The sequence below is a fragment of the Conger conger genome, chromosome 12 (assembly GCF_963514075.1).
Source record: "Conger conger chromosome 12, fConCon1.1, whole genome shotgun sequence".
In the NCBI taxonomy this organism is placed as follows: domain Eukaryota; kingdom Metazoa; phylum Chordata; class Actinopteri; order Anguilliformes; family Congridae; genus Conger; species Conger conger.
The window spans coordinates 14,698,164-14,712,589 of NC_083771.1; the positions used below are offsets into that span (position 1 = coordinate 14,698,164).

The 14,426-nt window shown below is 38.9% G+C and overlaps 21 non-coding genes across 21 annotated transcripts; all 21 read right to left on the reverse strand.

Moving 5' to 3' along the window:
* Positions 1-281: 281 nt before the first annotated feature.
* On the reverse strand, positions 282-354 carry trnav-cac (transfer RNA valine (anticodon CAC)). The gene has a single exon. It is a non-coding gene; the product is annotated as a tRNA-Val (tRNA).
* Positions 355-1,333: 979 nt separating this feature from the next.
* On the reverse strand, positions 1,334-1,406 carry trnav-cac (transfer RNA valine (anticodon CAC)). Its single transcript has one exon. It is a non-coding gene; the product is annotated as a tRNA-Val (tRNA).
* Positions 1,407-1,857: 451 nt separating this feature from the next.
* trnav-cac (transfer RNA valine (anticodon CAC)) lies at positions 1,858-1,930 on the reverse strand. Its single transcript has one exon. It is a non-coding gene; the product is annotated as a tRNA-Val (tRNA).
* A 453-nt stretch (positions 1,931-2,383) lies between these two features.
* On the reverse strand, positions 2,384-2,456 carry trnav-cac (transfer RNA valine (anticodon CAC)). The gene has a single exon. It is a non-coding gene; the product is annotated as a tRNA-Val (tRNA).
* A 453-nt stretch (positions 2,457-2,909) lies between these two features.
* Positions 2,910-2,982, reverse strand: trnav-cac (transfer RNA valine (anticodon CAC)). Its single transcript has one exon. It is a non-coding gene; the product is annotated as a tRNA-Val (tRNA).
* A 979-nt stretch (positions 2,983-3,961) lies between these two features.
* trnav-cac (transfer RNA valine (anticodon CAC)) lies at positions 3,962-4,034 on the reverse strand. The gene has a single exon. It is a non-coding gene; the product is annotated as a tRNA-Val (tRNA).
* A 979-nt stretch (positions 4,035-5,013) lies between these two features.
* On the reverse strand, positions 5,014-5,086 carry trnav-cac (transfer RNA valine (anticodon CAC)). The gene has a single exon. It is a non-coding gene; the product is annotated as a tRNA-Val (tRNA).
* Positions 5,087-5,539: 453 nt separating this feature from the next.
* Positions 5,540-5,612, reverse strand: trnav-cac (transfer RNA valine (anticodon CAC)). The gene has a single exon. It is a non-coding gene; the product is annotated as a tRNA-Val (tRNA).
* Positions 5,613-6,065: 453 nt separating this feature from the next.
* trnav-cac (transfer RNA valine (anticodon CAC)) lies at positions 6,066-6,138 on the reverse strand. The gene has a single exon. It is a non-coding gene; the product is annotated as a tRNA-Val (tRNA).
* A 979-nt stretch (positions 6,139-7,117) lies between these two features.
* Positions 7,118-7,190, reverse strand: trnav-cac (transfer RNA valine (anticodon CAC)). Its single transcript has one exon. It is a non-coding gene; the product is annotated as a tRNA-Val (tRNA).
* A 451-nt stretch (positions 7,191-7,641) lies between these two features.
* Positions 7,642-7,714, reverse strand: trnav-cac (transfer RNA valine (anticodon CAC)). The gene has a single exon. It is a non-coding gene; the product is annotated as a tRNA-Val (tRNA).
* A 453-nt stretch (positions 7,715-8,167) lies between these two features.
* trnav-cac (transfer RNA valine (anticodon CAC)) lies at positions 8,168-8,240 on the reverse strand. Its single transcript has one exon. It is a non-coding gene; the product is annotated as a tRNA-Val (tRNA).
* A 451-nt stretch (positions 8,241-8,691) lies between these two features.
* Positions 8,692-8,764, reverse strand: trnav-cac (transfer RNA valine (anticodon CAC)). Its single transcript has one exon. It is a non-coding gene; the product is annotated as a tRNA-Val (tRNA).
* A 453-nt stretch (positions 8,765-9,217) lies between these two features.
* trnav-cac (transfer RNA valine (anticodon CAC)) lies at positions 9,218-9,290 on the reverse strand. The gene has a single exon. It is a non-coding gene; the product is annotated as a tRNA-Val (tRNA).
* A 979-nt stretch (positions 9,291-10,269) lies between these two features.
* trnav-cac (transfer RNA valine (anticodon CAC)) lies at positions 10,270-10,342 on the reverse strand. The gene has a single exon. It is a non-coding gene; the product is annotated as a tRNA-Val (tRNA).
* A 453-nt stretch (positions 10,343-10,795) lies between these two features.
* On the reverse strand, positions 10,796-10,868 carry trnav-cac (transfer RNA valine (anticodon CAC)). The gene has a single exon. It is a non-coding gene; the product is annotated as a tRNA-Val (tRNA).
* Positions 10,869-11,847: 979 nt separating this feature from the next.
* trnav-cac (transfer RNA valine (anticodon CAC)) lies at positions 11,848-11,920 on the reverse strand. Its single transcript has one exon. It is a non-coding gene; the product is annotated as a tRNA-Val (tRNA).
* Positions 11,921-12,371: 451 nt separating this feature from the next.
* On the reverse strand, positions 12,372-12,444 carry trnav-cac (transfer RNA valine (anticodon CAC)). The gene has a single exon. It is a non-coding gene; the product is annotated as a tRNA-Val (tRNA).
* Positions 12,445-12,897: 453 nt separating this feature from the next.
* Positions 12,898-12,970, reverse strand: trnav-cac (transfer RNA valine (anticodon CAC)). The gene has a single exon. It is a non-coding gene; the product is annotated as a tRNA-Val (tRNA).
* A 451-nt stretch (positions 12,971-13,421) lies between these two features.
* On the reverse strand, positions 13,422-13,494 carry trnav-cac (transfer RNA valine (anticodon CAC)). Its single transcript has one exon. It is a non-coding gene; the product is annotated as a tRNA-Val (tRNA).
* A 453-nt stretch (positions 13,495-13,947) lies between these two features.
* On the reverse strand, positions 13,948-14,020 carry trnav-cac (transfer RNA valine (anticodon CAC)). The gene has a single exon. It is a non-coding gene; the product is annotated as a tRNA-Val (tRNA).
* Positions 14,021-14,426: the final 406 nt, after the last annotated feature.

Here is a 14,426-nt window from a genome sequence, read left to right on the forward strand (position 1 = left end):
ACACGCAAAAGGTCCTCGGTTCAAAACCGAGCAGAAACAATGTTTTCACTGAAAGCACGCTTTCAATCACCAAAGAATAGTGAGTCTGGGTCACGTAAACTTTCCCAGAAACAAGGTATTTTTCTGGAATAAATTACTCACTCTAATTATCGGGAGATAGAGACTTTGAAGAAACAACCAACTTTTGAACTTTCTGATATCAGTGTTGAGTCACAAAGAGAAGATTTACACAATTTGACATGCGACAAATGCGTTGTTTTTTGTTGCAATCCCAAAAGCCCTGTTTCTGCCCAGTTTCGAACTGGGGACCTTTCGCGTGTGAGGCGAACGTGATAGCCACTACACCACAGAAACCCGAAGGGAGATGACTGCCATATTAATAACAGTTAATGCTAAGTTACAGAAACTGCAAATGTTTTTTATATTGGAGCATGAAATAAATAAATAAATGAATTAATGAATGAATTCATTAATCCAGTGATTCTCTGTTGTTTCTGTGGTGGAGTGGTTATCACGTTTGCCTAACACGCAAAAGGTCCTCGGTTCAAAACCGAGCAGAAACAACGTTTTCACTGAAAGCACGCTTACAATCACCAAAGAACTGTGAGTCTGGGTCACGTAAACTTTCCCAGAAACATGGGATTTTTCTGGAATAAATTACTCACGCTAATTATCGGGAGATAGAGACTTTGAAGAAACAACCAACTTTTGAACTTTCTGATATCAGTGTTGAGTCACAAAGAGAAGATTTACACAATTTGACATGCGACAAGTGCGTTATGTTTTTTGTTGCAATCCCAATAGCCCTGTTTCTGCCCAGTTTCAAACTGGGGACCTTTCGCGTGTGAGGCGAACGTAATAGCCACTACACCACAGAAACCCGACGGGCGATGACTACCATATTAATAACAGTTAATGCTAAGTTACAGAAACTGCAAATGTTTTTTATATAGGAGCATGAAATAAATAAATAAATGAATTAATGAATGAATTAATTAATCCATCGATTCTCTGTTGTTTCTGTGGTGTAGTGGTTATCACGTTTGCCTAACACGCAAAAGGTCCTCGGTTCAAAACTGAGCAGAAACAATGTTTTCACTGAAAGCACGCTTTCAATCACCAAAGAATAGTGAGTCTGGGTCACGTAAACTTTCCCAGAAACAAGGTATTTTTCTGGAATAAATTACTCACGCTAATTATCGGGAGATAGAGACTTTGAAGAAACAACCAACTTTTGAACTTTCTGATATCAGTGTTGAGTCACAAAGAGAAGATTTACACAATTTGACATGCGAGAAATGCGTTATGTTTTTTGTTGCAATCCCAAAAGCCCTGTTTCTGCCCAGTTTCGAACTGGGGACCTTTCGCGTGTGAGGCGAACGTGATGGCCACTACACCACAGAAACCCGACGGGAGATGACTGCCATATTAATAACAGTTAATGCTAAGTTACAGAAACTGCAAATGTTTTTTATATTGGAGCATGAAATAAATAAATAAATGAATTAATGAATGAATTCATTAATCCAGTGATTCTCTGTTGTTTCTGTGGTGGAGTGGTTATCACGTTTGCCTAACACGCAAAAGGTCCTCGGTTCAAAACCGAGCAGAAACAACGTTTTCACTGAAAGCACGCTTACAATCACCAAAGAACTGTGAGTCTGGGTCACGTAAACTTTCCCAGAAACATGGGATTTTTCTGGAATAAATTACTCACGCTAATTATCGGGAGATAGAGACTTTGAAGAAACAACCAACTTTTGAACTTTCTGATATCAGTGTTGAGTCACAAAGAGAAGATTTACACAATTTGACATGCGACAAATGCGTTGTTTTTTGTTGCAATCCCAAAAGCCCTGTTTCTGCCCAGTTTCGAACTGGGGACCTTTCGCGTGTGAGGCGAACGTGATAGCCACTACACCACAGAAACCGGAAGGGAGGTGACTGCCATATTAATAACAGTTAATGCTAAGTTACAGAAACTGCAAATGTTTTTTATATTGGAGCATGAAATAAATAAATAAATGAATTAATGAATGAATTAATTAATCCATCGATTCTCTGTTGTTTCTGTGGTGTAGTGGTTATCACGTTTGCCTAACACGCAAAAGGTCCTCGGTTCAAAACCGAGCAGAAACAATGTTTTCACTGAAAGCACGCTTTCAATCACCAAAGAATAGTGAGTCTGGGTCACGTAAACTTTCCCAGAAACAAGGTATTTTTCTGGAATAAATTACTCACGCTAATTATCGGGAGATAGAGACTTTGAAGAAACAACCAACTTTTGAACTTTCTGATATCAGTGTTGAGTCACAAAGAGAAGATTTACACAATTTGACATGCGACAAATGCGTTATGTTTTTTGTTGCAATCCCAAAAGCCCTGTTTCTGCCCAGTTTCGAACTGGGGACCTTTCGCGTGTGAGGCGAACGTGATGGCCACTACACCACAGAAACCCGACGGGAGATGACTGCCATATTAATAACAGTTAATGCTAAGTTACAGAAACTGCAAATGTTTTTTATATTGGAGCATGAAATAAATAAATAAATGAATTAATGAATGAATTCATTAATCCAGTGATTCTCTGTTGTTTCTGTGGTGGAGTGGTTATCACGTTTGCCTAACACGCAAAAGGTCCTCGGTTCAAAACCGAGCAGAAACAACGTTTTCACTGAAAGCACGCTTACAATCACCAAAGAACTGTGAGTCTGGGTCACGTAAACTTTCCCAGAAACATGGGATTTTTCTGGAATAAATTACTCACGCTAATTATCGGGAGATAGAGACTTTGAAGAAACAACCAACTTTTGAACTTTCTGATATCAGTGTTGAGTCACAAAGAGAAGATTTACACAATTTGACATGCGACAAATGCGTTATGTTTTTTGTTGCAATCCCAAAAGCCCTGTTTCTGCCCAGTTTCGAACTGGGGACCTTTCGCGTGTGAGGCGAACGTGATGGCCACTACACCACAGAAACCCGACGGCAGATGACTGCCATATTAATAACAGTTAATGCTAAGTTACAGAAACTGCAAATGTTTTTTATATAGGAGCATGAAATAAATAAATAAATGAATTAATGAATGAATTAATTAATCCATAGATTCTCTGTTGTTTCTGTGGTGTAGTGGTCATCACGTTTGCCAAACACGCAAAAGGGCCTTGGTTCAAAACCGAGCAGAAACAATGCTTTCACTGAAAGCACGCTTTCAATCACCAAAGAATAGTGAGTCTGGGTCACGTAAACTTTCCCAGAAACAAGGTATTTTTCTGGAATAAATTACTCACGCTAATTATCGGGAGATAGAGACTTTGAAGAAACAACCAACTTGTGAACTTTCTGATATCAGTGTTGAGTCACAAAGAGAAGATTTACACAATTTGACATGCGACAAGTGCGTTATGTTTTTTGTTGCAATCCCAATAGCCCTGTTTCTGCCCAGTTTCAAACTGGGGACCTTTCGCGTGTGAGGCGAACGTAATAGCCACTACACCACAGAAACCCGACGGGCGATGACTACCATATTAATAACAGTTAATGCTAAGTTACAGAAACTGCAAATGTTTTTTATATTGGAGCATGAAATAAATAAATAAATGAATTAATGAATGAATTAATTAATCCATCGATTCTCTGTTGTTTCTGTGGTGTAGTGGTTATCACGTTTGCCTAACACGCAAAAGGTCCTCGGTTCAAAACCGAGCAGAAACAATGTTTTCACTGAAAGCACGCTTTCAATCACCAAAGAATAGTGAGTCTGGGTCACGTAAACTTTCCCAGAAACAAGGTATTTTTCTGGAATAAATTACTCACGCTAATTATCGGGAGATAGAGACTTTGAAGAAACAACCAACTTTTGAACTTTCTGATATCAGTGTTGAGTCACAAAGAGAAGATTTACACAATTTGACATGCGAGAAATGCGCTATGTTTTTTGTTGCAATCCCAAAAGCCCTGTTTCTGCCCAGTTTCGAACTGGGGACCTTTCGCGTGTGAGGCGAACGTGATGGCCACTACACCACAGAAACCCGACGGGAGATGACTGCCATATTAATAACAGTTAATGCTAAGTTACAGAAACTGCAAATGTTTTTTATATTGGAGCATGAAATAAATAAATAAATGAATTAATGAATGAATTCATTAATCCAGTGATTCTCTGTTGTTTCTGTGGTGGAGTGGTTATCACGTTTGCCTAACACGCAAAAGGTCCTCGGTTCAAAACCGAGCAGAAACAACGTTTTCACTGAAAGCACGCTTACAATCACCAAAGAACTGTGAGTCTGGGTCACGTAAACTTTCCCAGAAACATGGGATTTTTCTGGAATAAATTACTCACGCTAATTATCGGGAGATAGAGACTTTGAAGAAACAACCAACTTTTGAACTTTCTGATATCAGTGTTGAGTCACAAAGAGAAGATTTACACAATTTGACATGCGACAAGTGCGTTATGTTTTTTGTTGCAATCCCAATAGCCCTGTTTCTGCCCAGTTTCAAACTGGGGACCTTTCGCGTGTGAGGCGAACGTAATAGCCACTACACCACAGAAACCCGACGGGCGATGACTACCATATTAATAACAGTTAATGCTAAGTTACAGAAACTGCAAATGTTTTTTATATAGGAGCATGAAATAAATAAATAAATGAATTAATGAATGAATTAATTAATCCATCGATTCTCTGTTGTTTCTGTGGTGTAGTGGTTATCACGTTTGCCTAACACGCAAAAGGTCCTCGGTTCAAAACTGAGCAGAAACAATGTTTTCACTGAAAGCACGCTTTCAATCACCAAAGAATAGTGAGTCTGGGTCACGTAAACTTTCCCAGAAACAAGGTATTTTTCTGGAATAAATTACTCACGCTAATTATCGGGAGATAGAGACTTTGAAGAAACAACCAACTTTTGAACTTTCTGATATCAGTGTTGAGTCACAAAGAGAAGATTTACACAATTTGACATGCGAGAAATGCGTTATGTTTTTTGTTGCAATCCCAAAAGCCCTGTTTCTGCCCAGTTTCGAACTGGGGACCTTTCGCGTGTGAGGCGAACGTGATGGCCACTACACCACAGAAACCCGACGGGAGATGACTGCCATATTAATAACAGTTAATGCTAAGTTACAGAAACTGCAAATGTTTTTTATATTGGAGCATGAAATAAATAAATAAATGAATTAATGAATGAATTCATTAATCCAGTGATTCTCTGTTGTTTCTGTGGTGGAGTGGTTATCACGTTTGCCTAACACGCAAAAGGTCCTCGGTTCAAAACCGAGCAGAAACAACGTTTTCACTGAAAGCACGCTTACAATCACCAAAGAACTGTGAGTCTGGGTCACGTAAACTTTCCCAGAAACAAGGTATTTTTCTGGAATAAATTACTCACGCTAATTATCGGGAGATAGAGACTTTGAAGAAACAACCAACTTTTGAACTTTCTGATATCAGTGTTGAGTCACAAAGAGAAGATTTACACAATTTGACATGCGACAAATGCGTTATGTTTTTTGTTGCAATCCCAAAAGCCCTGTTTCTGCCCAGTTTCGAACTGGGGACCTTTCGCGTGTGAGGCGAACGTGATGGCCACTACACCACAGAAACCCGACGGGAGATGACTGCCATATTAATAACAGTTAATGCTAAGTTACAGAAACTGCAAATGTTTTTTATATTGGAGCATGAAATAAATAAATAAATGAATTAATGAATGAATTAATTAATCCATCGATTCTCTGTTGTTTCTGTGGTGGAGTGGTTATCACGTTTGCCTAACACGCAAAAGGTCCTCGGTTCAAAACCGAGCAGAAACAACGTTTTCACTGAAAGCACGCTTACAATCACCAAAGAACTGTGAGTCTGGGTCACGTAAACTTTCCCAGAAACATGGGATTTTTCTGGAATAAATTACTCACGCTAATTATCGGGAGATAGAGACTTTGAAGAAACAACCAACTTTTGAACTTTCTGATATCAGTGTTGAGTCACAAAGAGAAGATTTACACAATTTGACATGCGACAAATGCGTTATGTTTTTTGTTGCAATCCCAAAAGCCCTGTTTCTGCCCAGTTTCGAACTGGGGACCTTTCGCGTGTGAGGCGAACGTGATGGCCACTACACCACAGAAACCCGACGGCAGATGACTGCCATATTAATAACAGTTAATGCTAAGTTACAGAAACTGCAAATGTTTTTTATATAGGAGCATGAAATAAATAAATAAATGAATTAATGAATGAATTAATTAATCCATAGATTCTCTGTTGTTTCTGTGGTGTAGTGGTCATCACGTTTGCCAAACACGCAAAAGGTCCTTGGTTCAAAACCGAGCAGAAACAATGCTTTCACTGAAAGCACGCTTTCAATCACCAAAGAATAGTGAGTCTGGGTCACGTAAACTTTCCCAGAAACAAGGTATTTTTCTGGAATAAATTACTCACGCTAATTATCGGGAGATAGAGACTTTGAAGAAACAACCAACTTGTGAACTTTCTGATATCAGTGTTGAGTCACAAAGAGAAGATTTACACAATTTGACATGCGACAAGTGCGTTATGTTTTTTGTTGCAATCCCAATAGCCCTGTTTCTGCCCAGTTTCAAACTGGGGACCTTTCGCGTGTGAGGCGAACGTAATAGCCACTACACCACAGAAACCCGACGGGCGATGACTACCATATTAATAACAGTTAATGCTAAGTTACAGAAACTGCAAATGTTTTTTATATTGGAGCATGAAATAAATAAATAAATGAATTAATGAATGAATTAATTAATCCATCGATTCTCTGTTGTTTCTGTGGTGTAGTGGTTATCACGTTTGCCTAACACGCAAAAGGTCCTCGGTTCAAAACCGAGCAGAAACAATGTTTTCACTGAAAGCACGCTTTCAATTACCAAAGAATAGTGAGTCTGGGTCACGTAAACTTTCCCAGAAACAAGGTATTTTTCTGGAATAAATTACTCACGCTAATTATCGGGAGATAGAGACTTTGAAGAAACAACCAACTTTTGAACTTTCTGATATCAGTGTTGAGTCACAAAGAGAAGATTTACACAATTTGACATGCGAGAAATGCGCTATGTTTTTTGTTGCAATCCCAAAAGCCCTGTTTCTGCCCAGTTTCGAACTGGGGACCTTTCGCGTGTGAGGCGAACGTGATGGCCACTACACCACAGAAACCCGACGGGAGATGACTGCCATATTAATAACAGTTAATGCTAAGTTACAGAAACTGCAAATGTTTTTTATATTGGAGCATGAAATAAATAAATAAATGAATTAATGAATGAATTCATTAATCCAGTGATTCTCTGTTGTTTCTGTGGTGGAGTGGTTATCACGTTTGCCTAACACGCAAAAGGTCCTCGGTTCAAAACCGAGCAGAAACAACGTTTTCACTGAAAGCACGCTTACAATCACCAAAGAACTGTGAGTCTGGGTCACGTAAACTTTCCCAGAAACATGGGATTTTTCTGGAATAAATTACTCACGCTAATTATCGGGAGATAGAGACTTTGAAGAAACAACCAACTTTTGAACTTTCTGATATCAGTGTTGAGTCACAAAGAGAAGATTTACACAATTTGACATGCGACAAATGCGTTGTTTTTTGTTGAAATCCCAAAAGCCCTGTTTCTGCCCAGTTTCGAACTGGGGACCTTTCGCGTGTGAGGCGAACGTGATAGCCACTACACCACAGAAACCGGAAGGGAGATGACTGCCATATTAATAACAGTTAATGCTAAGTTACAGAAACTGCAAATGTTTTTTATATTGGAGCATGAAATAAATAAATAAATGAATTAATGAATGAATTAATTAATCCATCGATTCTCTGTTGTTTCTGTGGTGTAGTGGTTATCACCTTTGCCTAACACGCAAAAGGTCCTCGGTTCAAAACCGAGCAGAAACAATGTTTTCACTGAAAGCACGCTTTCAATCACCAAAGAATAGTGAGTCTGGGTCACGTAAACTTTCCCAGAAACAAGGTATTTTTCTGGAATAAATTACTCACGCTAATTATCGGGAGATAGAGACTTTGAAGAAACAACCAACTTTTGAACTTTCTGATATCAGTGTTGAGTCACAAAGAGAAGATTTACACAATTTGACATGCGACAAATGCGTTATGTTTTTTGTTGCAATCCCAAAAGCCCTGTTTCTGCCCAGTTTCGAACTGGGGACCTTTCGCGTGTGAGGCGAACGTGATGGCCACTACACCACAGAAACCCGACGGGAGATGACTGCCATATTAATAACAGTTAATGCTAAGTTACAGAAACTGCAAATGTTTTTTATATTGGAGCATGAAATAAATAAATAAATGAATTAATGAATGAATTCATTAATCCAGTGATTCTCTGTTGTTTCTGTGGTGGAGTGGTTATCACGTTTGCCTAACACGCAAAAGGTCCTCGGTTCAAAACCGAGCAGAAACAACGTTTTCACTGAAAGCACGCTTACAATCACCAAAGAACTGTGAGTCTGGGTCACGTAAACTTTCCCAGAAACATGGGATTTTTCTGGAATAAATTACTCACGCTAATTATCGGGAGATAGAGACTTTGAAGAAACAACCAACTTTTGAACTTTCTGATATCAGTGTTGAGTCACAAAGAGAAGATTTACACAATTTGACATGCGACAAATGCGTTGTTTTTTGTTGCAATCCCAAAAGCCCTGTTTCTGCCCAGTTTCGAACTGGGGACCTTTCGCGTGTGAGGCGAACGTGATAGCCACTACACCACAGAAACCGGAAGGGAGGTGACTGCCATATTAATAACAGTTAATGCTAAGTTACAGAAACTGCAAATGTTTTTTATATTGGAGCATGAAATAAATAAATAAATGAATTAATGAATGAATTAATTAATCCATCGATTCTCTGTTGTTTCTGTGGTGTAGTGGTTATCACGTTTGCCTAACACGCAAAAGGTCCTCGGTTCAAAACCGAGCAGAAACAATGTTTTCACTGAAAGCACGCTTTCAATCACCAAAGAATAGTGAGTCTGGGTCACGTAAACTTTCCCAGAAACAAGGTATTTTTCTGGAATAAATTACTCACGCTAATTATCGGGAGATAGAGACTTTGAAGAAACAACCAACTTTTGAACTTTCTGATATCAGTGTTGAGTCACAAAGAGAAGATTTACACAATTTGACATGCGACAAATGCGTTATGTTTTTTGTTGCAATCCCAAAAGCCCTGTTTCTGCCCAGTTTCGAACTGGGGACCTTTCGCGTGTGAGGCGAACGTGATGGCCACTACACCACAGAAACCCGACGGGAGATGACTGCCATATTAATAACAGTTAATGCTAAGTTACAGAAACTGCAAATGTTTTTTATATTGGAGCATGAAATAAATAAATAAATGAATTAATGAATGAATTCATTAATCCAGTGATTCTCTGTTGTTTCTGTGGTGGAGTGGTTATCACGTTTGCCTAACACGCAAAAGGTCCTCGGTTCAAAACCGAGCAGAAACAACGTTTTCACTGAAAGCACGCTTACAATCACCAAAGAACTGTGAGTCTGGGTCACGTAAACTTTCCCAGAAACATGGGATTTTTCTGGAATAAATTACTCACGCTAATTATCGGGAGATAGAGACTTTGAAGAAACAACCAACTTTTGAACTTTCTGATATCAGTGTTGAGTCACAAAGAGAAGATTTACACAATTTGACATGCGACAAGTGCGTTATGTTTTTTGTTGCAATCCCAATAGCCCTGTTTCTGCCCAGTTTCAAACTGGGGACCTTTCGCGTGTGAGGCGAACGTAATAGCCACTACACCACAGAAACCCGACGGGCGATGACTACCATATTAATAACAGTTAATGCTAAGTTACAGAAACTGCAAATGTTTTTTATATTGGAGCATGAAATAAATAAATAAATGAATTAATGAATGAATTAATTAATCCATCGATTCTCTGTTGTTTCTGTGGTGTAGTGGTTATCACGTTTGCCTAACACGCAAAAGGTCCTCGGTTCAAAACTGAGCAGAAACAATGTTTTCACTGAAAGCACGCTTTCAATCACCAAAGAATAGTGAGTCTGGGTCACGTAAACTTTCCCAGAAACAAGGTATTTTTCTGGAATAAATTACTCACGCTAATTATCGGGAGATAGAGACTTTGAAGAAACAACCAACTTTTGAACTTTCTGATATCAGTGTTGAGTCACAAAGAGAAGATTTACACAATTTGACATGCGAGAAATGCGCTATGTTTTTTGTTGCAATCCCAAAAGCCCTGTTTCTGCCCAGTTTCGAACTGGGGACCTTTCGCGTGTGAGGCGAACGTGATGGCCACTACACCACAGAAACCCGACGGGAGATGACTGCCATATTAATAACAGTTAATGCTAAGTTACAGAAACTGCAAATGTTTTTTATATTGGAGCATGAAATAAATAAATAAATGAATTAATGAATGAATTCATTAATCCAGTGATTCTCTGTTGTTTCTGTGGTGGAGTGGTTATCACGTTTGCCTAACACGCAAAAGGTCCTCGGTTCAAAACCGAGCAGAAACAACGTTTTCACTGAAAGCACGCTTACAATCACCAAAGAACTGTGAGTCTGGGTCACGTAAACTTTCCCAGAAACATGGGATTTTTCTGGAATAAATTACTCACGCTAATTATCGGGAGATAGAGACTTTGAAGAAACAACCAACTTTTGAACTTTCTGATATCAGTGTTGAGTCACAAAGAGAAGATTTACACAATTTGACATGCGACAAATGCGTTATGTTTTTTGTTGCAATCCCAAAAGCCCTGTTTCTGCCCAGTTTCGAACTGGGGACCTTTCGCGTGTGAGGCGAACGTGATGGCCACTACACCACAGAAACCCGACGGCAGATGACTGCCATATTAATAACAGTTAATGCTAAGTTACAGAAACTGCAAATGTTTTTTATATAGGAGCATGAAATAAATAAATAAATGAATTAATGAATGAATTAATTAATCCATAGATTCTCTGTTGTTTCTGTGGTGTAGTGGTCATCACGTTTGCCAAACACGCAAAAGGTCCTTGGTTCAAAACCGAGCAGAAACAATGCTTTCACTGAAAGCACGCTTTCAATCACCAAAGAATAGTGAGTCTGGGTCACGTAAACTTTCCCAGAAACAAGGTATTTTTCTGGAATAAATTACTCACGCTAATTATCGGGAGATAGAGACTTTGAAGAAACAACCAACTTGTGAACTTTCTGATATCAGTGTTGAGTCACAAAGAGAAGATTTACACAATTTGACATGCGACAAGTGCGTTATGTTTTTTGTTGCAATCCCAATAGCCCTGTTTCTGCCCAGTTTCAAACTGGGGACCTTTCGCGTGTGAGGCGAACGTAATAGCCACTACACCACAGAAACCCGACGGGCGATGACTACCATATTAATAACAGTTAATGCTAAGTTACAGAAACTGCAAATGTTTTTTATATTGGAGCATGAAATAAATAAATAAATGAATTAATGAATGAATTAATTAATCCATCGATTCTCTGTTGTTTCTGTGGTGTAGTGGTTATCACGTTTGCCTAACACGCAAAAGGTCCTCGGTTCAAAACCGAGCAGAAACAATGTTTTCACTGAAAGCACGCTTTCAATCACCAAAGAATAGTGAGTCTGGGTCACGTAAACTTTCCCAGAAACAAGGTATTTTTCTGGAATAAATTACTCACGCTAATTATCGGGAGATAGAGACTTTGAAGAAACAACCAACTTTTGAACTTTCTGATATCAGTGTTGAGTCACAAAGAGAAGATTTACACAATTTGACATGCGAGAAATGCGCTATGTTTTTTGTTGCAATCCCAAAAGCCCTGTTTCTGCCCAGTTTCGAACTGGGGACCTTTCGCGTGTGAGGCGAACGTGATGGCCACTACACCACAGAAACCCGACGGGAGATGACTGCCATATTAATAACAGTTAATGCTAAGTTACAGAAACTGCAAATGTTTTTTATATTGGAGCATGAAATAAATAAATAAATGAATTAATGAATGAATTCATTAATCCAGTGATTCTCTGTTGTTTCTGTGGTGGAGTGGTTATCACGTTTGCCTAACACGCAAAAGGTCCTCGGTTCAAAACCGAGCAGAAACAACGTTTTCACTGAAAGCACGCTTACAATCACCAAAGAACTGTGAGTCTGGGTCACGTAAACTTTCCCAGAAACATGGGATTTTTCTGGAATAAATTACTCACGCTAATTATCGGGAGATAGAGACTTTGAAGAAACAACCAACTTTTGAACTTTCTGATATCAGTGTTGAGTCACAAAGAGAAGATTTACACAATTTGACATGCGACAAATGCGTTGTTTTTTGTTGCAATCCCAAAAGCCCTGTTTCTGCCCAGTTTCGAACTGGGGACCTTTCGCGTGTGAGGCGAACGTGATAGCCACTACACCACAGAAACCGGAAGGGAGATGACTGCCATATTAATAACAGTTAATGCTAAGTTACAGAAACTGCAAATGTTTTTTATATTGGAGCATGAAATAAATAAATAAATGAATTAATGAATGAATTAATTAATCCATCGATTCTCTGTTGTTTCTGTGGTGTAGTGGTTATCACCTTTGCCTAACACGCAAAAGGTCCTCGGTTCAAAACCGAGCAGAAACAATGTTTTCACTGAAAGCACGCTTTCAATCACCAAAGAATAGTGAGTCTGGGTCACGTAAACTTTCCCAGAAACAAGGTATTTTTCTGGAATAAATTACTCACGCTAATTATCGGGAGATAGAGACTTTGAAGAAACAACCAACTTTTGAACTTTCTGATATCAGTGTTGAGTCACAAAGAGAAGATTTACACAATTTGACATGCGACAAATGCGTTATGTTTTTTGTTGCAATCCCAAAAGCCCTGTTTCTGCCCAGTTTCGAACTGGGGACCTTTCGCGTGTGAGGCGAACGTGATGGCCACTACACCACAGAAACCCGACGGGAGATGACTGCCATATTAATAACAGTTAATGCTAAGTTACAGAAACTGCAAATGTTTTTTATATTGGAGCATGAAATAAATAAATAAATGAATTAATGAATGAATTCATTAATCCAGTGATTCTCTGTTGTTTCTGTGGTGGAGTGGTTATCACGTTTGCCTAACACGCAAAAGGTCCTCGGTTCAAAACCGAGCAGAAACAACGTTTTCACTGAAAGCACGCTTACAATCACCAAAGAACTGTGAGTCTGGGTCACGTAAACTTTCCCAGAAACATGGGATTTTTCTGGAATAAATTACTCACGCTAATTATCGGGAGATAGAGACTTTGAAGAAACAACCAACTTTTGAACTTTCTGATATCAGTGTTGAGTCACAAAGAGAAGATTTACACAATTTGACATGCGACAAATGCGTTGTTTTTTGTTGCAATCCCAAAAGCCCTGTTTCTGCCCAGTTTCGAACTGGGGACCTTTCGCGTGTGAGGCGAACGTGATAGCCACTACACCACAGAAACCGGAAGGGAGGTGACTGCCATATTAATAACAGTTAATGCTAAGTTACAGAAACTGCAAATGTTTTTTATATTGGAGCATGAAATAAATAAATAAATGAATTAATGAATGAATTAATTAATCCATCGATTCTCTGTTGTTTCTGTGGTGTAGTGGTTATCACGTTTGCCTAACACGCAAAAGGTCCTCGGTTCAAAACCGAGCAGAAACAATGTTTTCACTGAAAGCACGCTTTCAATCACCAAAGAATAGTGAGTCTGGGTCACGTAAACTTTCCCAGAAACAAGGTATTTTTCTGGAATAAATTACTCACGCTAATTATCGGGAGATAGAGACTTTGAAGAAACAACCAACTTTTGAACTTTCTGATATCAGTGTTGAGTCACAAAGAGAAGATTTACACAATTTGACATGCGACAAATGCGTTATGTTTTTTGTTGCAATCCCAAAAGCCCTGTTTCTGCCCAGTTTCGAACTGGGGACCTTTCGCGTGTGAGGCGAACGTGATGGCCACTACACCACAGAAACCCGACGGCAGATGACTGCCATATTAATAACAGTTAATGCTAAGTTACAGAAACTGCAAATGTTTTTTATATAGGAGCATGAAATAAATAAATAAATGAATTAATGAATGAATTAATTAATCCATAGATTCTCTGTTGTTTCTGTGGTGTAGTGGTCATCACGTTTGCCAAACACGCAAAAGGTCCTTGGTTCAAAACCGAGCAGAAACAATGCTTTCACTGAAAGCACGCTTTCAATCACCAAAGAATAGTGAGTCTGGGTCACGTAAACTTTCCCAGAAACAAGGTATTTTTCTGGAATAAATTACTCACGCTAATTATCGGGAGATAGAGACTTTGAAGAAACAACCAACTTGTGAACTTTCTGATATCAGTGTTGAGTCACAAAGAGAAGATTTACACAATTT